Source organism: Zeugodacus cucurbitae, chromosome 3, assembly GCF_028554725.1.
Source record: "Zeugodacus cucurbitae isolate PBARC_wt_2022May chromosome 3, idZeuCucr1.2, whole genome shotgun sequence".
NCBI classification, from domain to species: Eukaryota; Metazoa; Arthropoda; class Insecta; order Diptera; family Tephritidae; genus Zeugodacus; species Zeugodacus cucurbitae.
Genome location: NC_071668.1, coordinates 21,806,775 through 21,831,313, shown reverse-complemented (window position 1 = coordinate 21,831,313; position 24,539 = coordinate 21,806,775). Strand labels below are relative to the sequence as shown.

General features: G+C 35.7%; 1 long non-coding RNA gene across 1 annotated transcript in view; it reads right to left on the bottom strand.

Annotated features, from left to right (window-relative positions):
* LOC128920183 (uncharacterized) overlaps window positions 1-23,859 on the bottom strand; it is an 87,810-nt gene extending 63,951 nt beyond the window's left edge. The window contains exon 1 of the long non-coding RNA XR_008470299.1: window positions 23,438-23,859. This is a non-coding gene — a long non-coding RNA (uncharacterized LOC128920183). The remainder of the gene's footprint in view (window positions 1-23,437) is intronic.
* Window positions 23,860-24,539: the final 680 nt, after the last annotated feature.

Here is a 24,539-nt window from a genome sequence, read left to right as displayed (position 1 = left end):
AGACTCCTTATACCGGTTACTTTATGAGTTATATATTAGTCAATATGAACCCCATCTCTGTATAATTTAATGACAATGTTTTGCTTAACAAGTTGTTATTTTCTACAAACTTGAAGAAAATCTGTTCTCAAACCTTCATATAACTAACTTAATCCCACAGACTGATCATGTGAGAAAGATATCTCAATACTATTTCTTGGAAATATAGCTCTTGAGAATCATGGGTCCATATTTCTACAAAAATGATGTCAATGGCGATCGTTATAACCGACTATTTCATGCCTGAAATTGAAGCTCGTGATCGCGCCGACATTTGGTTTCAACAATACGACGGTGCCACTTCCAATAAATCGCATCAATCAATGGATTTATTGAGAGAACACTTCGGTGAGTAGACCGTTTCACTTTTGAGCCACCAAGATCGTGTGATATCACAACGTTGGATTTTTTCTGCGGAGATATGTAAAGCCTAAAATCTATGCGGACTATCCCGCTTCGATTCATGTGTTGGAGCAAAACATCACAGTGTCAGTTACCAGACGAAATGCTCGAAGAAGTCAACGAAAATTGGATCACCCTTCCTTTAAAAAATCACCCTTGTGTACTAACGGTGCAAATTCCAACTAAATCCCATCAATTTAACTATGCTAAATAAAACCTACAGTTTGATGCAGAAAAAAATATATGCGAGAGTAAGTGCCGCACGAGCTTAGCCCCACCTTACTTCTGCTGTTAGTGAAATTTTCATTTGCTGCGTAAATACTTGGCAAAATGGCGCATAATAAATAAATTAGTTTTGCTGCCACAAAAACGCACGACCGTATCTCAAGTACAGCATGAAACACACACTCACACAAAGAAGGAGAGAGCGAGAGAGAGTGAGAGTGAGAGAGACACAAAGTATGCGCTGCAAGCGAACCAACACGCGCCTAAAGGTTATTAACGTGCGCAGTTGGCAATGAGCTTAAAGCTTAGTAGAAAAAAAAACAGTTATGTAACTGTGTGTGTGTGTGTGTGTGTATGTATGTATGATGGCAAAAGTAAAGTCAACTCAAGCGAGTGAGCAGCTACTCTAATTCGAATTCTAGCCAACATAGCAAATGGTACTTTGTGTCATTATTGTTGTTGTTGCTATTGTTTTTGTTGTTGTTTTTGTCAACTCGACTCAGGTAAATGGTGTGTATTTCAATTTTCTTTAAATAAATTACCCGCAATAATAAAAAGCAAGAGGATAATTTGTTTGGTCGTCATGCTGCTATGAGCATAATATGGTTAAGCGCACAACCGTGTAACCGTTATAACGGTATATATGTACGTGTATATAGGCGCTTATGTAAGGCTCTGTGTGTTTTTGTGTGTGTTTATGCAATGACTACAGTTGTCATATTTATTGTTGGCAATGTAATTTTCCATGTAGTAGCCTTTGTCGCTGTCATTTGTATGGAATTTTACATTGTTGTTGTTGTTGTTGTTGCTGCTGCTGTCTTAATGCGCGCATTTATACGCTCGTCTTCTCGGTGTGTGTGCACGTACTTATAGCCCACACACAACGCTTTAGCTAGTCACTCAAGTCAACCAGCCACGCGGCCAGATAGTCAGTCAAGTCGGCAATCCTTGGTAACAACGTTACAGTGGGTGTATGAAATAACTACAGCAACAACTTAGGTTGACATTGTGTCTGTGAGTTATGAACATCGTTTACCTCAGCAAAAAGTCAGTCAAAGCACAAATGATTTCTGTTCTTTTTCTACTCTCTCACACTCTACTTTTCGCTATTTCTTTTCTAAAAGCGGCTTAGTGTTGCTGCCTTTTCAGCTTACAAGCCCCACCCTCTCTAACTACTGGTCGGCCGTGGTAGCTTTTGAAATGAATTTCCTCAATGTTTTTGGTTCACTATTTGAAGATTGTTTATGATTCTGTGAATAATGCGAGATTTGCTACGTTTCCACTTTTTGCATCTCAATGCTACAAGTACGCAGTCGACAACTGTCCGAATATGATGTCTTGCTTACAGTTATGTCATGTACTATATATATACTTACAGTTCTATATACTATACATACATATATACTAAGTCCGATTGAGTGACAGTTTGTAGCGCACACTATTGTTCAGTAGGGAAATGATATTAATATAATTATAATTTTCGAATCTTCCACGTTCTTTTCCAAAGACAAAGTGAAAGGGAGAGAAAGGTCAAACGGGAATTCTAACGTCTACCCAGTATATGACTATCCCAACTTCAGCGTTGGGAACGCTCAGAGCTCGACGCCCTCCCTAGTGTGAGCTTGTATATTTCTAATAGCGTTGTCTTTTCTCAAAATAATGTAACATTTATTCTGCCCTGTACTCGGATTTTCAAATTGTGGATGAAAGTTGACCAGCATAATAGGAAGACATTTGTTTGTTCTTTTATCATGTAAGAAAAGAAAAGAAACAGGAAAGAAAACACCGTAATATTTTGTTCTTCAAGACGCTGCACACGCTCTGCACTCGTCTCTCAAGCGCGAGCGCTCGTTACTCGACTCTCTGGCACGCGATTACGTTGCGAAAAGAATGACTTCCAAGACAATTTTCAGTTTCAGATTAAGATTCTCCATCACGGCTTACCGGGTAACCATTTTCAAAAAGTTGTGAATATAGCAATAAATATAGCCTATGTTACTCGGGGTGAATATAGCTATCCAAAGATGAAAGAATTTTTGAAATCGGCACAGTAGTTTTTGAGTTTATTCATTACAAACATACATACAAATCTTTCCTCTTTATAATAGTAGTATAGATTAAGCCCATTGTATTTTTGAAAATCCTATAATTAGCTATATGAGAGCTAGAGGAAGTTATGACCCGATTTTAACAACTTTTGGTACAGAGACACGCTATTGAAAGAAAAAGGTTCCTTCTGAATTAAATTAAAATATCTGAGAGATTTACCGACATTTTCGGTGAAAAATTACCATAAGGCACTGAGTTCTTCATGTTCGATATCAAGGACCTTGAAAAGTTATAGTCCGATTTCGGTCCGATTTTTTCACAATTGATGTCACTGCTCAAATACAGTATTAGTGTAAAATTTTATTTCGCTATCTTCATAGGTTCCTCATGTATATATGATAAAATGAAGGAATCAGATGGAATTCAAAATTTAATTATATAGGAAGTTGTCGTGGTTGTGAAACGATTTCATCCATTTTCCATGTATATATGATCCTCATGTATATATGATAAAATGAAGGAATCAGATGGAATTCAAAATTTAATTATATAGGAAGTTGTCGTGGTTGTGAAACGATTTCATCCATTTTCCACATGTGCATTCAGGGCATCAAGAAAATATTATATACCGAATTTCACTGAAATCTGTCGAGTAGTTCCTGAGGTATTATTTTTGACCCATAAGTGGGCGATGCCACGCCCATCTTCCATTTCGTCAAAAAAACTGCGTGCAGCTTCTTTCTGCTACTTCTTCTATAAAATTTAGTGTTTCTGACGTTTTTCGTTAGTGAGTTAACCTACTTTTAGTAGTTTTCAACCAACCTTTGTATGGGAGATGGGCTTGGTTATTTTCCGATTTCAACTATTTTCATGGTGTATGGTGGGGTACGTAAGGGAACCGATTGCAGAAAGTTTGGTTTATGTAGCTTTATTGGTTTGCGAGGGATATATATTAAAAACCTATATGGGGCGGGGCCACGCCCATTTCCCCCAAAAAAATTACATCAAAATATGCCTCTTCCTAGACCGATCCTTTGTACCAAATTTCACTTTCATAGCTTAATTTATGGCTTAGTTATGACACTTCATGCGTTTTCGGTTTTAGCCATTTTGTATGCGTGGCGGTGGTTTTCGAAAGCAACCCTCCCAAGGAACATGTGTACCAAGTTTCGTCAAGATATCTCAATTTTTACTCAAGTTATCCTTTGCATGGACAGACAGACATTCGGATTTTAACTCGTCTCGTCGCCCTGACCATTTTGATAGATATAACCCTGTATCTAACTCTTTGAGTTTATGACTTTCAAACAACCGTTGTGTGAACAAAACTATAATACTCTCTTAGCAATTTTTGTTCAGCTGATCGATTAACGAGTAGTCGACTGGGTGAAAGGCAAAAACTGGTTTCTCAAACAAAATTTTAATTGTTCAATTAATTTGGCTGTGTGAAGAGGCTATTAGATGACATAGATTGTAGTAAAGAGCCATAAAGTCCCATTTACAGACCAGGCACCAAGTGATTATTACCTTAATCTATGATGAATGATGATGCCTGTGAAAAATTTGTTTTTATTATTATTATTTGTCAAATATTACAAGTTTTTGGAAGTTTTTCCTTTCTCTTAGACAATGCATTTAGGAGAATCTCAATTATAGCAAATAAATTTGCACCACCGTATGTCGAACAACATTGCTTTCTATAGAAATTTTCTTTTGAAGCCAAGTGAGTTGGTGTTACGAAAACCCAAAGTGAGACAGCAAACTATGAGTGCTATTTTTTAGCAGAAACTGGCAAGCACAATTTTAATAAACAATGATAAATTCGAAGTCACGCACAATATGCGACAGATGGCAAAATTCAGACCGAAAATCCTACGTAAAATACAGGCTGACATTTTCATATAGCTCACTCACAACATGACACAATCCACTGGTGGTAAATAGTGTTGACATTTACATATGAAAATACCCAACCGTGACGAAATGTCACGCACTCACGCACCCACTGGCTAAATATAACTGTGTTGAGTGTAGAAAAAAAATAATATGCACTCGCATTTTGGCAATTAAAAGAAACATGACAACAAAAGTGTAGACGACTTGCGAAGATATGCAGGAAATTTTATTGTTGGTAGAAATTTATATGGAAACTCATGGATATAGTTACGAAGAAAATATATATAAAATTTGGCTCTGTGATTCACATACCCCTAAAATTTTGCATCGAAAGTGTGAAATTTCGCAAACAGAAAGGGTCTATTAGCTATAAGAGGTACTATAGGTTACGAATAACTAGTATGATTATGCTGACAGGCTACAAACCAGTTCAAACACTAAAACTGGGTAAGACAGGCATTTTCCGATTTTTAGACGCTTAAAAACGTCTTAACACCAGCAATCTGAGATACCTGATTAGAATTGGGTAAGAAGAACGGGTGATCCAAGTAGAGATTTTTATATTCTCGCAACAAAGTTGCTAAGAGAGTATTATAGTTTTGTCCACATAACGGTTGTTTGTAAGTTCTAAAACTAAACGAGTTAGATATAGGGTTAAATATACCAAAGTGATCGGGGTGAAGAGTGGAGTTCAAGTCCGGATGTCGGTCTGTTCGTCCGTGCAAGCTGTAACTTGAGTAAACATTGAGATATCTTAATGAAATTTGGAACACGTGTTCCTTGGCACCATAAGAAGGTTAAGTTCGAAGATGGCCACTGCCACGCCAACAAAATGGCGATAACCGAAAGCACATGAAGTGTCATAACAAAGCCATAAATTAAGCTATGAAAGTGAAATTTGGTAAAAACGATTGGTCTAGGACGATTGGTCTTATGTGGATGTAATTTTTTTTGGGAAAGTGGGCGTGACATCGCCCCCTACTAAGTTTTTTGTTCATATCGTAAACTACTAAAACTATATCAACGAAACTTTGAGGAGTTGTTTTTTCCAGGTATTTCCTTTTATAGTCCAAAAATGGATAAAATCGGATTATTATCGGACCACGCCCACCTCCCATACAAAGGTTATGTCGAAAACTACTAAAAATTATTTAATTCAGTAAGGAAAACCAACAGAAGCCTTAAATTTCATTATAAAGAAGGCACAGAAGAGCTGCATTCAAAATTGTATACAAATTAACGGGCGTGGTTCCGCCCATTTGCGTTATTCTAAAGTCTATGCGGACATTACCGCTTCGATTCAGGCCTTGGAGTAAAACATCACGCGTGTCATTCACCAGTTACCAGTCGAAGTGCTCGAACGAGTCGTCGAAAATTGGACTTAACGGATGGACCATCTCTGAAGTAGGCTAATTAAATTTGAATTTTCTGTGTTTTTTCTTTAAAAAAAGTAGAGAACTTGGAAATGGATCACCCTATAATTTCCAAAAAATATGTGATTTGTTCATTCATTCATGTTCATAAGACAAATCGAATCGTTAGATTTTTCAGGGATTTCATACTTCCGCAGAAACTATTTCGCCAGAAATGACCTTTCGAGTCAAAAAAAGTTTTTAAAGAAGGATGAGGCGACTTCGCTTTCTAATTTGTTAGCGACTTCTTCTTGAAAGGTACCATAAGACCCGAACACTCCGAATTGACATAATTAAAGCACGAATTTGAAGTTACAAAAAATTTTAGGATATTTCAATACTCAAGTCCTAAGTCAAGACGGTTCCCATTCCTCGCTCTGTTATAAGTCTTAAGAAAAGCAAAGCTTATTCAAATGAACTTCGTTGACGGAATTAGTCTCATACTCATGTGTAAATATTCCCCATCTTTTGAGTAAAGGAGTACCAAAACTAAGCACAATTAACAACAGAACACACCGCCGACTTTTGAGACCCATATTGTAGTACCAACACCCCTGTCAGTACACAAATCTCCTACACAACTCGTTTATGTAACCAATTTTTCGTGAACCCAGCACAGCCTTTCCACTAAACGTGACCTGTATGCATAATCTACCCAATTCCATCTGTCCAATTCTCTGCGCAAAGCAAATTCCGTGTACTCCCCACTTTAATGCTAAATGCTTATATTAATTTGTACGCGAATTGTAAATGAAGTAAGGAAATTAAGAAGCACTCAGCGACAGCACAAGCCGACAGCAGAGCAATGGCAAGTCTGGCATTTTAATTCTTCTTGTAGACGAGTAGTTGCTTTCATTAGACGCAGCCGCGTGCGAGAGCCGCGCATGTGGACAAAGTCATTAGTATGCGTGGTGTAAAAGAGGTTGGTGCAAATGATGGTTGAGTAATAAATAATTTTAATAGATAGCAGGAAGAGCAAAAATATGTGACAATTATCTTAAAGCTATGTTTACTAATGACACTGCATTCATAAATAAATGTAGGAAGGAGATGCTTTTGACGCTTATTTTGCTATGAGGTGAGTGGGTGGCATTATTTTAATTACATATTTACATAGATGACAATTGGCGAATAAAGAGTGATATCTTGCAGAGAACAAAGTGGTCCTTGGTACTCTATGAAGATTGTTTGAGATCCTAAACGGAATCGGAGGCTCTCAAGAATTACTCGACCGATTTAAGCTCTTCAAATTATATTTTGAAAATCGCAAGAGGATTTTATATCAACAACAATCAAAACCCTTATAGAAACTATAATATACAGTGACCCTGAAAAGTATCTCGCCTTCAAAAAATTATGAAATAGGTTCATAGCTTCCCGCAGACACCAAATTGTCAAATCCAACCAGTTGAGTTTTTAAACAATTTATCTGATTGTTCACAAAATAAAAATAGCAAGTCTGTGTTGGTACTAAAATTGAGTGAAATCGGTTTATGCGTGACTCTGGACTCCACAAAGGAATTTCATGCTTTCTTTCAGTCTGATGCTAACTAGTATATATCGGACAATATGTCCGATATATTAATTCAAATTCAAAGTCGAAATCAATGGACACCTCTCTCAAACCCAAAAAATAATTACTCTGATATGCGACCCACTTCCCGGGTTTCTGTCATAATTTTCGAAAGAAGATAGCTAATAAAAAATTAAACGTAACTATTCGAGACTTCCCGCTGGAGCAAGCCGCGGAAGAGGACGGCCTCCACTCCGATGGAAAGATCAAGTGGAGAGTGCAAAGCAAAAAGGAGAAACGAGTGGCGCGCTGGTGGATTCGGCTATAATCGCTTAAAGCGGTTTCTACGCCAAATATATATATATATGTATATATATTTCATTTAACATAATTTGACTTGAGACCAAAAGTTATAGAAGCCAGTCTGTGTATACTCCTAGCTTTCTTATGATCCCTAAAGATTTATGAACCCCAGTTCGTCCTTTTCACAAATACTTAGAAATTTAAATGAACTTAGGTCGGATTGTTTGTTAAGCGTGTCCTGCGGTTTGGTCCTAAATACAACTGAAATCGGTTCAGATCTTCCCATATCCGTTACATATCAACTGCAATTATTTTCGTCCTTCTATATGTCTTTGACAATGTTACTTGAACCCACCCAATACCACGAATTTCCGAAATCCAAATTCGTCTCTCAATATTGCCTTTCCCACCAGAGAGAAGTGAGACAATAACGACGTAGACAAGGAAACAGCAACAAGTAAATCTACTGACCGATCTAAATTAGATAAACAAGTGGTAGGTGTACCAGATCACTGCAGCGTTTTTCAAGTAGAGGTTACTGCAATTAAAGAAAGCCTAACAAATAGGTTGCTTACGACAAGACACGTATACAATTTTACAGACATCCAAGCGGCTTTGAAATCACTCAAGTCCCTAAAGATTTCCTCTAAAGTCAAAGAATGCCATGAACTATTAGTGGAACTGACTTCCTATTCACGACAAACCTGCAATGGCTTCTTGGACACATTATTCCAGATACTTGCAATTACAATTACAATTGGATCCCAGATACCTTTGACCACTTGTAGACGCTTAATTGAAATAAACATGCCATAGATGGGGCTGAGTCTCGGTGGGAAGTAACTTATGACTTGCTCAACAAGCAGACAAACTTGTATTGAATGAAATAAGGGCCGTATATGCCGGCTATTGAAATTTAAAATTACATAAGGACTCTAGTAGGAGGGATAACAGGTCACTATCTGATAGGAAGACATGGCGCCAGACTGGGGATACCATTCAATGACTACTCTAGAAACCATCAAGAAGTAGAAGAAGAAGAGACTGCTGTACATTTGCTAAGCAAAAGCATTGTATAGGAAAAGAATCGCAACAATTGGAAACCGTTGTCTCGATGATATCTCGGAGATTACACACATAAAACCTTTTGAGTTGATCAACTTCATAATGGACACAGAGTGCCTCAGATAGAACATTGTTGCATGTGCGAATACCAGTCCCGGTGAATTCATAATGGGCCTCCTAAAGATCTAGTTGCGTCATCTGACATCCACTATAGCTACCTACCTACTTCAACTTTTACTTCCACATCACTTCATGAAATAAAAAATACTTAATAGTCCGTTCTGGAGCCTTTTCAAAGACTGAACTTTCGTTAAACATTATAATATTGAATGGTAGCAAAAATATTCTCCAAATATAATTGTGGAACTTGCTACTGAGTTTTCAGCCCTTGCTCGTATAAAAATCAGCTAACGTTCCGTGAACGAAGTCACAACTGTAGTGCGAACAGTGAAATGGTTGGATAACTTCCATTCGGTCTCTTTGTCGTATGCTGTGGAGTTGTCCGAGTCTGTGGAGTTCCGAAATATGTTGTTATTCCATTTTCCGTATCTTAGTCAAATGATGTCGAGGTGTCAGTCGGTGGACGATATCTGGGTCCGTTCGAAATATGTTGCTATTCCCCATCCTTCTGTTAGTCGAATGCTGTCGAGTTGTTAATCCATGGTCGGTTAAAAATTAGGATCCATTCCGAAATTTGTTGTCATTTCTCCTTCCGTCTCTTATTAGAATGCTGTCGAGTTGTCAATCCTTGGTCGGTTAAAATCTGGATCCATTCGAAATATATTGTTATTCCCTCATCCTTCTGTTAGTCGAATGCTGTCGAGTTGTTAGTCCATGGTCGGTTAAAAATTATGATTCATTCTGAAATATGTCGTTATTCTTTAATCCGTCTCTTATTCGAATGCTGTCAAGGTGTTAGTCCTTGATCGGTTAAAAATAAGGATCCATTCCGAAATATGTTGTTATCCCCCCTTCCATCGATGTCGAGTGGTAAGTCTGTGGTCAGTTAAAATCTGGATCTGTTCCGACTTATGTTGTTAATCTTTAATCCGTCTCTTAGTTGAATGCTGTTGAGTTATCTGTATGTGGAGGGTTAAAAATCAGGATCCGTTATCCGAAATATGTTGTTATTCCCCTTCCGTCTCTAAATGGAATGCTGTCGAGTTGTCAGTCGGTGGACGATAAAAAATCTGGGTCCCTTCGAAATATGTTGTTATTCTCCCTTCCGTCTCTTATTCGAATGCTGTCGAATTGTTAGTCCATGGTCGGTTAAAAATGAGGATCCATTCCGAAATATGTTATTATTCTCTAATCCGTCTCTTTGTTGAATGCTGTCGAGTTATCAGTATGTGGAGGGTTCAAAATCAGGATCCGTTATCCGAAATATGTTTTTATTCCCTTCGGCTATTTATGCGAAGAATTATTTGTTATGGTCCTCCACCAGATTTTCCGTTTAATAAGTGAGATAAATGTGATATACTCGTAGGTATATTTAGTACTCGTTAACAGCCGAGTTCAAACTATTTTACTTCTTTAATATTCTTATTCTTTTATATTAATTCATTATTGATATACAATACAGCCAAACCAACACAAAAAAAAAAACAGCAAAATAATGACGGTTAAAGTCAATTGCACTACGAGCCGGATTTCGTGTGGATTTTGGGTTTATAATTAAATTATGCGAAATTTTAAATTAATTCGTCGCAACGACAGTTAGCTGACCTACGAATTATTGCGCGGTGGTCAGTGGAATAATTTATGTACAATTTGTTGTTGTATTTTCATTTTTTTATTTTTTACTGATTGCACGCAAATAATGACTTGGACCATATGTACTTATGTATATACATATATAGCACCCAAGCAGCGAGATATATATGATGTATCTGTATATCAACCTAGCGATAATAATAATGAATAAACAGGCGACTGACTAACCGCATGCAAGACCTTAAACACCTGCATACATATTTAGTCATTCACCTACTAGCTATGCACAAAGTAACAGCACTTTTATGTAACAGTCAATAGCGTTATACGGAGTGGAGAGGGCGGCCTGCAGGTTATTGGCCAAATCGACTGCTTGCAACTGGCAGTCGCTCTGTTCGCTTATTTGGCATTGACTTTTTTATTGTTGTTCATAACATTGTTGTTGTTGTTATACATGTTGTTGTTGTTGTTGTTGTTGTTTGTATAGAGCATTTGCTGTAGATCAAAAATAAATTGCAACAGACATTGCGGTCAGACGCTGCTGGCGTATTGTGCAAATGTACGGCACATATGTAAGTGTGAGAGTCCTGCGACTCATTGCTTATTCGGTCGGTGACGTCAGCAAGCAATACAGGTTGAACGGTTATCTCTTCAGCTCTGTGTCACTTTAGTTGTTCTGTGTTGCAAATCGGCGTTACTGCTGGCAAGGCTGGTCGGTTGGCTAGCGGTTCTTTTGTTGCACGTGGGTTATCGAATGCGAATTTGTGTGTGTGTGTGTGTGTGTGCATGTGTAGCTGTATAGCTGCTGCTGTTGCTGCCACGACGATATGTTGTGGCCTGATGTTGCATTAACGTTGCTGGCATTAAAGGTTGGTTCGCGGTTTCAGACAACAACATGGAACATCAAAGCAATAACAACAACAAAAACAAAATATAAACAACAACAACAATGGAAATAAAAATACGAACAATAACAACAGCAACAGCAAAGACAATCAAAAGCTACAACAAAAATAACAAGAACAAAGAGTCAATGTACAAATGCAACAACAACAAGAAAATCAATGCATATCAACAACAACAACAACAAAAAGGTAACCTGCAACAACAACAACGCCAACAAGGCCAACAGCAACATCCAACAACAAGCAGAGTGACAAGCGTGGCGCTAATTGCTGCAACTGCAACACCATCACCAACAACAACAATAATAACAACAACAACAATATGCACTTTATTAATATTGGTAGTAGTGTGAAGAGGGGGGGTGGTGTGGTTGCAACATCACACAACCGGCACCGGCGAGTTGACATTTTTTGAGGCTGGCATTAACGGGAATTGTGATTGCAATGTCTACGCCTCGTTCCAATGCATTGCAGCGGAAATATAGCGGACACAGACACCTGCACACACACACACACACGCGCTACTGAAGGACAATATGTATACCAGTTTGACCGGCAGTTAATGAGCGTCAGTGTGTGTGTGTGTGGGTGTGCGAGGGAGGGTTGTGGTTAGTAACGGCAAAGCATTTAATGCAGCACAAATTAAAAGCGTCTGTGCAGCACATGTTGCATTATTGATGAATTAAATACAAATGTGCTGCAGCGAGGTGGAGCCAGTACTCCAACCATTATTGCGGCTGGTTGCTTTTAAAGCTATACTTTTGCCATATACAAATTACAGCGCTTTAAGCGTGTGGCAACAACGCGCAATGCAATACAAATGTGTTGCATTAAGCTTTGAGCTTTTTTTTTACTTTTAAATCGCACATTATGGTAAAGACAAGTAATTGGATCGCACTTATGGGTTTTAAAGACACTGCGGTGCAGTTGAGTAAATAATTGTGTAATGTGGATTTTACATGCGATAAGGACGGAGCACTTGTGTTAAACACGATATTTATGGACAACAAGCTATTTATGGCAGTAGTGTGTTCGATTCGTCATTCGCTGTAGACCACCTAGGCAACTAGGAAACAACTTCTACCGGAAGGACTGAAGTCGTACCTCTAATATGAAAGGATGCCACTGAAATATAAACACATTTTTTGTAGTAAGACTCCAACTTCAGAAGATAAGTCCATATATATATATATTTGGCGTAGAAACCGCTTTAAGCGATTATAGCCGAATCCACCAGAGCGCGCCACTCGTTTCTCCTTTTTGCTTTTTGGCGCCAACTGGAAAAGCCAAGTGAAGCCAGGTCACTTTGCACTTGGTCTTTCCACCGGAGTGGAGGTCGTCCAATGTTCAGAGGACCATAAATCTTACGCAAAACTTTTCTCTCGAAAACCCCAAGAGTTGTCTCATCGGATGTTGTCATCGTCCACGCTTCGGCGCCCTACATCAGGACGGGAATAATGAGTCCGTAGACTCTACAACAATCGAAGAATTGGCTCTCGAGATATAGCATTTTGAATCTCATAATTTGTATACTCTTACAACCAAAGTTGCTAAGAGAGTATTATAGTTTAGTTCACATAACGGTTGTTTGTAAGTCATAAAACTAAACGAGTTAGATATAGGGTTATAAACAAGAAAGTGATCTGGATGACGAGACGAGTTCAAATCTGGATATCTGTCTGTCCGTCCGTCCGTGCAACAGATAACTTGAATAAAAATATTTTGATAAAACTTGATGCACATGTTCCTTGGGACCGTAGGTTGCTATTGAAATTGGCGAAATTGGACCATTGCCACGCCCACAAAATGGCGAAAACCGAAAACCTATATAGTGTAATAACTAAAACACAAAAAATTATATATAAAGAATCGCACTAGGAAGGGGCATGTCTGAATGTAATTTTTTTGTAAAAGTTGGCATGGCCCGCCCCTAAGTAAGTTTATTTTGTGAATATCTCGCAAACAATAAAGCTATATAAACCAAACTTTCTGCAGTAATGTCCTTTACGTACCCCATCGTACACCATAAAAATTGACATACTCGGATAAGAATCATGCCCACCTCCCATACAAAGGTTACGTTGAAAACTACTAAAAGTGCGTTAACTCACTAAGGGAAAACATCAGAAGCATTAAATTTTACAGAAAAAATGGCAGAGGAGAGCTGAACTGAGATTTTTTTACAAAATGGAAAATGGGCGTGGCGTCGCCCACTTATGGGTCAAAAACCATATCTCAGGAACTACTCGACCGATTTCAATGAAACTTGGTTTGTAATAGTTTCCTAACAATGATATGTTGTGAAAATAGGCCAAATCGCTTCACAACCACGCCTACTTCCTATATACCAGAACTTTGAAGACGATCTGAATCGTTAACTTTACAATATATAAAGTAAGCACTAGTGAAGATATCGGTGTAGAGCTTTGCACAAATACTATGTTAATAGTGTGGCAGCCCCATTCTAAAAATCGCCGAAATCGGACCATAGGTTTTTAAGGCCCCATATATCGAACACGAGGACCTCGGTGCTTCTAACCTAATATTATGGTTTCCAACTTTCAATGGACTTTATACAATATATATGACGAATATGTGGGTCAATTGTGTATTAACTCTTTCAGTCGTGGTGGTTAGTTTCAATAACCACCTCTTTCCGAATTTTATATTAAAATCCACGCCATCTACCGACAATCGCGTGAATTATCATGACAAGGTGTGACCGGTTAGCGGCATATTCGATGATGACACTTTCAGTGATATTTCAGCTGTAGATAATGCCAAAACAAATAATCGAAACATTCAACATATTCTTAATCTAAAAGCGTGACTGAAAGAGTTAAATAAAGTTAAATATATAAATTGCGAGAGTATAAAATGTTCGGTTACACCCGAACTTAGCCCTTCCTTACTTGTTCAGGTTCGATTCTTCTGCTCGTTTCAGACAGTATTTATTACCATTTTCTTCTTTATAGAGACATTTATTAATTTTAACTGTCTATTTCAAACCAAACTTGAGGCAGAGTAGAGGGAGTAGAACTTGAAAATTATCCGGATTCTCATCGAAAAATCACCTTCAGCAAAGAGTCACATTTCTGATTGAATGGCTTGATCAATAAGCAAAATATGGGGTATTGGTCAGACAGCAATCCACATGTACTCCATGCGTCACCATTGCATCCCAAAAAAAATATATGGGCCGGCGTCGCACAGTGGTGCCAAAACGGAAAAAAAGGATTTTTTTCATCCTTCCAAATTTGTACCATCTTTTCAATTTAAGCTAAGAACTAATCAAATAACATTATCCGAATACTTGGGCTTGATATATTCAATGGTTTTTTGTTGGTAGAGCTTCAAAGTCCAACAAAGTATCAACACAAAGTTACTCAGAAAAATGTGATCAATATTGCAAAGGTTAAAACTCCAAAGTTAACCATAAAATATCAATTGTAAAGTTTTTATTTATTAAAACCAATGTTATAGATGTGATTTACATCATCAAATGTATACTTTCTTTTTCAAGATTTTTTTTAATATGATGTTTTTTCATGGTCCAAAAAAATCATATATTTCAAAACTTCAACAGAATATAACTATTGTGCGCAGGAGCGCGCAGGTTAGCCACTTACACAAAATAGAAAAAAAATCAGCTGCAATTAGTTGCCAATTCATGAGTAATTTGCGTACTTTTTTTAATGAAATTGTAGTTGTATTTTTATAAATGTTTTGCCAAAATAGGTTCATGTTGATGGTTTTTTGAATATTTTTTGCAATAAATTAAAAAAAAAAACATTTGTAGGTTCTTGCTGCTAAGAAGAAATGTTATCCTGAGAATTTGCGATCAGATTAAACTTACAGTGAAGTTGGTTTGTAAGACTTGCTAAACCACACAGTTAAGAGAATTTTAATGTCCAAATCTGAAAATGATTTAATAGATATCCCAAAAAATTTGAAGCTGACTTCGAAATGAGGATGTGATGGCTCGTCAGGACATAGTGTATACCAACAAAGCTTCACTGATGGAAATATTACTGATAAACATATGTTTTTAACATCTCTTGTGCCCCTCACTTTAACTGAAAATAATGAGGAGAAATTACTGTACTGGAAAAATTTAACACCATCATCCACTAGATTTTGTAGACCAGTAAAATTCGAGTTTGTGAAAGAAACAGCCAATGTTATTACTGAGGAAGTTAACCGTGTTGAAAACGAAATTCGTAATTTAAATAACAGTGTAGTAATTATTTCAAACCGAATTTTCGAAATAAGTCATTGCCTTGCTCTTACAATGATTGATGGTAAAGTTGTTAATACCGTAACTGAAACCTCAGCAATGAGTGTATGTTTCATATGTAAAGCAAAACCAAAGGAAATGAATGATTTAGATGGTATATTGAGGAGAAGAGTAAACGAAGGTTCCCTAAGATTTGGAATTTCTCCCTTGCATGCAAGAATTAAGTTTATGGAGTGTATTCTGTTTGTTGTATTCTGCATATTGCTTACAACAAACATTTTCGCAAATGGAGAACTGACGATCGTACCAAAAAACTGAAGGCAGATGAAAAAGCACGTATTCAAGCAGATTTGAAATCATCCTTGGGAATAAATGTTGATGTAGTGAAGCAGGGACTGGGTACGATTTAAAATAATATTAAATACAATTAATAGTCAAGCAGCAATAGATCCTCAAAAATTTGAAATTTATTGCATGAAAACTGCGATGTTATTTGCCAGCCTTTATGAATTTTACTACATACAGTTTTAATACATGGAAGTAAAATTGTTTCATCCTCTATTTTACCATTGGCCATGCTATCAGAGGAGGCTCAAGAAGCTCGCAATAAAGATTACAAGAAATATAGGCTTAATCATTCTAGAAAATGCGACAGAATTTCTACAAATCAAGATGTAATGCACTTGCTTTTAGCTTCATCGGATCCTTTTATTAATGGTTTCAGAACAAATCCCAAAAATAAAACTTAAGAATTGGACGATGATGTTAAAAAATTACTTGTTGAATAAATAATTAATAATATATGATCATTTATTTATTGGTTATGTTATATGGGAGGTGGGCGTAGTTGTGGGCGGATTTTAATAATTTTTTTTTTCATCTAATTTGGCAATACGAGAGATATGTGCCAAATTTCAAAGCCCTACCTCGATTCCTTCTATTTTTTTGCCGCGGCTTGTATGAAGCGGCACCACTGTGCGTCGTCTTTGGGACGTACTTCTTCCTTAATGATCAAGACCGGCACATTACGGTGAATGGGAATCGCTACTGCTCAATGTAACCCAATATTTTTGGACCGATTTGGATGAATTGGACTTTGACAATGTGTGGTTCCAACAGGACGACGCCACAAGCTACACAGCGAATGTCAATGAAAACCAAGTTTGGTGAACCAATTGCCCGCCTCGGTGGTGCGATTTGACACCGGTAGACTATTTCCTGTGAGTCTACGTCAAGTCTATGATCTATGCCAACAAGCCAACGACGATTGATGTACTTCGTACGAATATCGAACGTGAAATCGGCCAATTTATGCTTGAAAACCGTTGGACATTGGGTTCAGCGTCTGGACTTCTGAAAGCGTACCCATGGTGGCGATGCAACAGAAATCAAGTTCCCTACATAATGGCATCGGATGTACTTTCACAGGAATAAATAATTTCATTGATATCCCAAACCTTTTTTATAGGGATCTTATTGAAAAATCCTTTGGATTACAGAATCCAGACGAAGAGGATTTTTTTAATATGATTTTTTAAGTCCCTACTACTACTGCAATTAAAAATTGTTGTTTATTTCATACATGATCAGATAATACTAAGTGCGTTATAACACGGCTCAAAAGATCAAGTTCTGAATTGTACTTGTATTCGACAGTAAATGGACACGTCCACCTTAGTTAGGAGAAATCATGCTTTAGTTATAAAGGATTAATCAACTCGTCGTTGGATCTTCGGGCCGAGATTTCGGCAATTTCGTTATGTGAGACAATAAATTTCTACAATTATTTGAGAAACAACTTTTTGGACAGCGGAGTTTTCAATACTGTTCTCTTCAGTTTTCTTTTCATGGAGAGGTTAAGTTTTAAAAACGGAAAGAGGAAGTTTTAGCTTAGAGAATAATATACTGTTGAACTTCCCGAACTCTAATTACCATAATCCACAAAAAAACTACGAGTTAGAGAGACCTCGAGTTATGGTAAGGTTATTTGTATGAAAATTAACTTCTATTGCCAATTCAAGAGTTCGATTTATGGAGAACTTCCGAGTTATAGAAGTTCGAGTTATCGATGTTCAATTGTATTTATTTCAATGTGGCTTTGGAATCATAAAGATAATATAAACCCAAATTTATATATAATATTCTTCACAATATTTGAGTTCAACCAATAATCACTTGAGCTTTTTCCTCTAAATGTACTCACAACTCTTATATATAAACATTTCTTGATTAAGTGGCTGTGTTGGGTTATATTTTCGAGGTAAACTAAAAACTTTGAGCTCTCCATGTAGAGATTTTCTCAAAAAAACTATGAAGAGTTTTGTGTACAATGATATAAAACATCAAGGACCCTATTAGAGGTTTTATGTTGACAACCACGAAACCACAAAACCGTAGCAATTTAAAATCTTCCTCTACAGAGGCCGAAAAACAAATCGACAGTAGCCAACCGGTTATAACGACCTTTGAGTTTACTTAAAACCCGCTGATACAATCAGGCTTAGATCGTCGTTATTATAGCTTTTGGTCGGATAAAATCCGAGTCAATGCCGTTAACGTAGAACCGGCTGCTGTGGAACCAGATCCGTACTAACCATATTTTTGCTGCTCAATGAACCCAACGCATCTCACACCTCTCTTCCTATAGTCAGACCCTGTGGAAATAGCTCTTTTCCTGGATCTCCAGTTAGATGACCGCGATGACAACTGTATATATACTTCCTTCCAATTGGGATCTGGATAATCTTCACAAAACATCAACCTACTAATACTAGAAAGCAACAAAAAGCGAACATATTATGAATCCCAATAAGGGGCGTGAAATGCATAAAACCCACTTAGTAAATTTGAAGAATGCATTTGCCGCTGCTAATGAGCAATTGAGTAAATAAATGAAATTAATGAATCATTTGATTGTCAGTCAATCACTACAATCGATTAATACCCGCGTTGCTACTCAATCACAATGCAGCTTTAGCTTTTATACAAATACCATGCATGCATATAAGGTTTGGATAAATCGCTACATTAACGATAATACATTGGCATTGTACAATACAAAGCACAGCAAAACCACACACACACACTTACACATACACATACAGTATAGATATATGTACGAGTATAACCACAACGGGGCTTAAGCACTAGTCGAACGGCTGGCTATAATGGTTAAGTGGTAATATTGTCCATTTTCATTGGCGATTCTGGCAATTTGTGAATTTGCAGTGTAGCCTTTATTGTACAACGTTTAAAACCTCACACACAATACAATAGACAGACAACAAAGCTAACAAAAACTGCAACAACGACAATGGAATACTACTCTGGAATACAATGGATATAGAACAACAGTAAAGTAGCCAAAATTGCTATTAAAAGCAACAAATTTCAATAATGGACATGAATGGTGTGCGTAGGCAATGAATTACGTGCGCTCAGACAGATAGACACATATATACATACATATAGACGTACATATATATATATATATGTATACATATGTATATATAGACGAACATTCCTAAATGCTCATTTTGGTTAGCTTACACATGAATATCACAGTGATTGCGGTGGTCGATATATACATTCATACATACACATATATATAGCCAAAAGTATACTCTGTAATCTGAGTTGACAATTACTGGGTGTAGGAGGTTACCCTCTTTGCTGCGACAATGCGATTTAACCGCGGCATAGCCAACTGCGATCGCTGAGAATACTAATAAAGGTCGAATAAGTCCGAAATATACCTAATTTCATTAGAATATATCACTCTTCGATAAACATTGTGAGATAGATTTGAACTAGAAGATGAAAATGTTATTTTTGTTGTTGGTATAGCGACAAAAAACATTTCCCAAAAAAATTCTAAGGATTATTGCCAAGTTTTCAATATTTGGTTGAATAAAAATCCGGGTTACGAACTTACATAGATCCAACTGTTGTGGGAACGGAGTGGAGCGAAATCCACAGAACCACTTCCATTTCGTTCCCCCAGTTGATATATCAGTCTAACTAACCTATTGAAAGCATATGTCATCATAGTTTCATGCTCGAAAATGAGCTCATAGGCAGAGAACTCTGATAGAAATAAAGCAAGCGATCTAACTTCGACCTGCAGAGGTATAAATATAAATTTTTTTATTATAACTCGACCCACCGAATGGTTTTATTGAATACAAAATAATTCAGAGAATTAAAAAGAGAAGAGAAATTTTAAAAAGCCTAGAGCTCTTCGATAGTCAGAGATATAACTTCGACTTGTAGTGGAATAAAAAGAACCTTTTGATAGATTTACTCTTTGATCAAAACTCACTCTGCTCGCATAGGTTTATTGAATATAAAATAAAGCAGAGATTTAGAAGAAAAAGAGTAATCTCTTGGTTGAGTTGAATATATCGTTTGATATCGGAAAAATAGTTTGAAAGACCATGTGTTTAACCCAACAAAAATTTTACCGTTATTTAAAAATTTAGACACTAACAATGAAAACATGTTTATTAAATAACAAACCTGAACCAGAAAAACTGAATTATAAATTATATAAAGCAATTGTAGATTGTAAAAGTCTTCTCGAGAAAAACTAAAGAACTCACTTTAATCTTCATTGTAAATAAAAAAATATTTATTTTTATTATTATTTAGTCCATATGAAAATATATAAATATTTTTATATATTTATAATAATTTTTTTATATCAAAATTATATAACGGTAATTAAATTAGTTTATGAAATCTTCCCTTTCAACACCTCAGTTCATTTAACACATATTTTGTATACAAGTTTTCAACATTAAAAAAAATATTACCTACATTTAGGCGCATACGCAATAAAACTCAAAGTCTATGTCCAAGAAAGAACAAACGTTTAATTTAATTATACTTTTATGTACATAAAGATGTACTGTTATAACACACACTACTCCACAACCATGCCAACTCCATGTTTATTACTTCAAATGTAATATATCCCACTGTTTTATCTCTTTTAGTAGCTAATTATTATTTTTATGGTAATAATTCCATTTTATAATATTGACCCAAGTTACTACGCCCTTGGTATGTGGGAGAATAAAACACACATTAACTAATGCAATTATACCGACGCGCATAAATAGCGAAGAATACATATACTATACATATCGACAGAGACTGGACAGCAATTTGTTTAATGACTTTTATTAGGGAGACTCAGACACATCTACTCACACTTGCAAAACGCATTTTCCTTTTATATTGTGGCTATACACAGTTTTCGCTTGCACTTAACGCTGTGTAGGAGCTAATTACTATTTTTGTGGCAGAGGTTATGCGCATATTTGTTTTTGTGTTAGTTAATTGATATTGATGATATCGGCAAGGGCACGTACGTTCGTACGTACTCGTATATTTAGCTAGCACACATACAAATTAGAATTAATCCTTAATTGCAATTAAATGAAAATAAATTCAGTGGTGCGTGAATTGTTATGTAATATGTATATACAATTCTGGAAAATTGTGTCTATGACTTTTATTTATGTGTAGGCGTTTATATATATATTTACATGTACATATATTACACCGCGCTAAAGTATATAAAACGCGCACTAGTGCCTCAAGTAAGTAATGTAGGTATATAAGCAGGTCTCACAGAACGCCCGAGCATGAAAATCGAAGCAAGTTTTTACATACCAACATACCACACAAATAGCAAATATCTATATACTGATTTTTTTTTGCCTAGACGAGTATCTGACTTGCAGAAAGTATATTATTTTTGCTTGCTCCAGCGAAATCAGTAATTAGTTGATTAGCAAAAAAAGAAAATAAACTAGTGATTTTCTATGCTGACGCTCAAATTTAGTTGGTTTAATATATAAAAGTAACAAAACTCAACAACTACATACACAAAACTAATATTTGTTGCATAAAACTTTTGTGTTATGAATTTTCGGAAATTTATTTTATTACTTTTAATTATTTATTTTTTTATTTTATTATTAAACAATTTTCGCGTTATTTATTCATTACTGCACTTCATACCTTTACACAGTAAGCACACTATTTATCAAATTTCGATTAAAAATTTATAAATTTTCGAAAATTTATTTGATTACTTTTATTTTTTATATTATCTAATTTTATTATTGAAAAATTTTCGCATTATTTATTCATTACTGCACTTCATACCTTCACACAGTAAGCACACTATTTATCAAACTTTGTAAATTTGCTATATTTAATATTACTCTAACATTATACAAAATAGATAACATAAAAAAACAATTATCTCCTTAATCGCACTCCAGTACACTTCAGATTTAATTCAAATCCAAAGCAAGTTATTGAGTTTTCTTACCACAGTCAAGAAGTCTTGCAGTAGCGTCACTTTGAACAGTAAGTGCAAATGCACTTATATATTACCTATACATATGTATATGTAAATGTACAGCACAACTTTTATCATAGCAATTGGCACTTTAATCACACCATAAGTATTTGTTGAAGACACTTCAAACAGGTTGGTACTGCTTATCTACAGCCATCAAATAACCAAACACAGCAGATACGTTGTACACTTGATCTCAAAAACTAATTCAAACTGCTGCACAGCAATGCTTACGTATGTACATACATGCATGCATATTCAGCATCCCACTTATACACGAGTTGTATGCATATGCATAGTAGAAAGCGGCAAAGCAGCAAAAAATTTGCATTCAATGAAAGTACTTCAAATACACATACATGAGTGCGCATCGCTCAAGCCATCATATTAGTGGTTGCTTAAGTGCGAATCGCCTATTTCCAGCAAGTACCATATAACTCAAAAACACAAGTTTTGCAAGCAAACGCGGCACGCTGCGCAGTTTGATAGCACTTTTATCTATATAAGCAATTTAAGTTATTTCTTTTGTAGAGTTAATATAAAGTCACGCATTTTTGTTTAAACTAAAGCAAAAATTTAAACAAATTGCTCACAAAAATCTTAAATAATATTTGAGTTATAACTTTTTAGCGGCAAACAGCAACTTGCTGCTGCATGAGCGTATGCTATTCGGCGCAAAGTTTCTTGGCTATATAATCAATGATTTGGTAATTAACTGTGCACACTTGCGGCATTATATACATATACAAAAGCTTTGATTTACACATAACACGTCCTCAAGCTAAAATTTAGCCACATTTGTGGCCTTTTATCAATAAAAAAAGTTAAGAATATGGTATAATATTTTAATATAAAGTAATAATTATATATAATATATCAAATTCATTTAAAAAGTGTATATTTAAAACTATTAACTTTTCTAATAGCTCGTATTTCTATTATATGACTCCTAATGGATAGCGATTTTCCATAAGTGGAAGAGCGATAGTGCTTTAAGCAAAACATATTCATAATCTCGGAAACTCATTTCATAAAATTGTTAAAATATTAGTTTTTAGAATTGCCATGCTGATAATATTATTTAATCAAAAAATAATAAATTCTAAAAAAAATTAAATTAGCTTTTAAAGTAAAAATGTAAATACACAGTTCTGATTTTATAGTTAATTAGAAGATTTTCGAATATCAATTTATATAATTATATCTCTATGCAATTACTTGCTTTCAGTAATATAAAGTTAAACAAATTATAATTATGCAAAAAAATTCTGACTTCATACTGTGAATAAAATACGCACTAACCTTTTTGCTTCTTATAAACCGCTTGCTTGGAGTAAACAGCATGCGCCTCATAAAAGCACAGCATTAAAACAGTTAGGAGTTGCTATATGTAATTGTTTTTGTCCCTCCGATGACAATTTTCCATATTAAATTACACAGTTGCACAATATTGTTTATGTTCCACCGTCTTCTATATCTTTAAAATTACAAAAAGTTATTTATTAATTTGAATACAATACTTTTACTCAATAAATTTCAATTAAACACTTTAACACTTTCTATGCGCGGCAATTACTCGTAGATACGACGACATAATTTTTGCGTATTATTTGATCCACAGTATTGCACGAACATACATATGTATATGCAGTTTCATATACAAACATACATCAATTACAACAAGAACACTTATGATTGTTGCTGCTAATGTCCGATAGAGCTTAGATTACCTATAGATTAAATAAGCTATTACTCTCTAGTTCATCACGCACTGATATTTATTCTGTATGCAGAATACTTACACACACAATAGAAGTTCTGCACTAGTATTTCTTTGGTACACTTGGCTCTGCTGTTGTCTTCTTTGCTCACGCGGCAAATGTAGCTCGTTGTTTTTGCAAAATATTTGCCAAAAATTTGCATGCTCATAAAAATTCTGCTGCCGTATATATGTACGCTTGTATGTGCCTTTGTAAATATGCTACGCATTACCTAGGGCTCCGCTGGCATTTGAGGTTATAAACGAAGTTCGTAGATTGTCTCATTTTCTCTTGTAGTAATAGTTAATTTCTAAGCATGCAGTCAAAATTTTTATGTATACCATATTCAAGCTGTTATTTCTTTGTATTATGTATTATTGAAGCAACTGTTAGTTTGAAGAAGTATGCAAATTAATTAAAAATTCTTTATTGCTGGCTGCTGACTTACTTGCTGACTGTAGATAAACCTTAGAAAAAGAAGAGTTTCAAAAAGTTTGAAAATAAATACATTATGTACATACATGTACATCTATACTGAGACTCCCCAAAGGGATGTCGACGATTCTTCTAGGTTATGTACTATGCTAGCCGGTTGCTTAGACTCACTTTTCTTAAATGCAAATAGTTAGATCTTACAGCATTAA